Source organism: Pteropus vampyrus, unplaced genomic scaffold, assembly GCF_000151845.1.
Source record: "Pteropus vampyrus isolate Shadow unplaced genomic scaffold, Pvam_2.0 Scaffold6734, whole genome shotgun sequence".
NCBI lineage: Eukaryota > Metazoa > Chordata > Mammalia > Chiroptera > Pteropodidae > Pteropus > Pteropus vampyrus.
In genome coordinates this window covers 4,669-5,445 of record NW_011895515.1, presented here as the reverse complement: position 1 = coordinate 5,445, position 777 = coordinate 4,669, and the positions used below count along the sequence as shown (strand labels likewise).

At 39.9% G+C, this 777-nt stretch overlaps 1 pseudogene; it reads left to right on the top strand.

The window, feature by feature from the left end:
• Window positions 1-332: 332 nt before the first annotated feature.
• On the top strand, window positions 333-451 carry LOC111734802 (annotated as a pseudogene).
• The last annotated feature ends 326 nt before the right edge of the window (window positions 452-777 follow it).

Sequence of the window (777 nt, the reverse complement as noted above, 5' to 3'; positions counted from 1 at the left end):
TTCTACTGCTAGGCAATGAACCTAATCATCTCTCACTTTTGAAACAACTGAAACTATTGTATAGTACCTCCCTAGCCCCACCCCAGACTGAAGATGAGAATGCCCTGGTTCTTTGTCTGTACTGTGACATGTAAGAAGAACTAGGCTAAAGATGTGTTTACAATTACTTGAGACCTCAGGATTCATGGTGAAGGTCTAAAATCCCTGAACCTGGTTTATGTCTCAAGATTCATTAGTGTTTAGATGGAAATCCATGAACAATTTTCAGATTTCTTAACATGATGGTTCGTATATTTTTCAACCTGAGGTCAGTGTAAAGAACATCGCTTTGGGTCTACGGCCATGCTACCCTGAACAAGCCCGATTCTGTCTGATCTCGGAAGCTAAGGAGGGTTGGGCCTGGTTAGTACTTGGATGGGATACCACCTAGGAAGACCAGGTGCTCTAGGCATAAAAAATAAAAAATAAGGGATTGTAAGTTGACAAGGGCCTTGCAATCTGGTGAGGTCAACCAAGGGTTGCCTTGCCTTAAAAAAAAAAAAAAGAACATTGCTTTGGTAACAGCCACACTGACTATCAGTGTTCTTTGGCAAAGCTTGAGATTAAAGAAGATTTCTGAGAATGGGCAGTGATTCTTCAATATTAAAATGTTTAAGGTGAATATTTAGCCAATATTTATGAGTGTCTGCATTATGTCAATCATTGTTAAATGTTAAGAAAAACAAAAAATTAAGTCAGAGCTCTTGCTTTCAAAAAGCTTCCAGTGGGGGGGGGGGG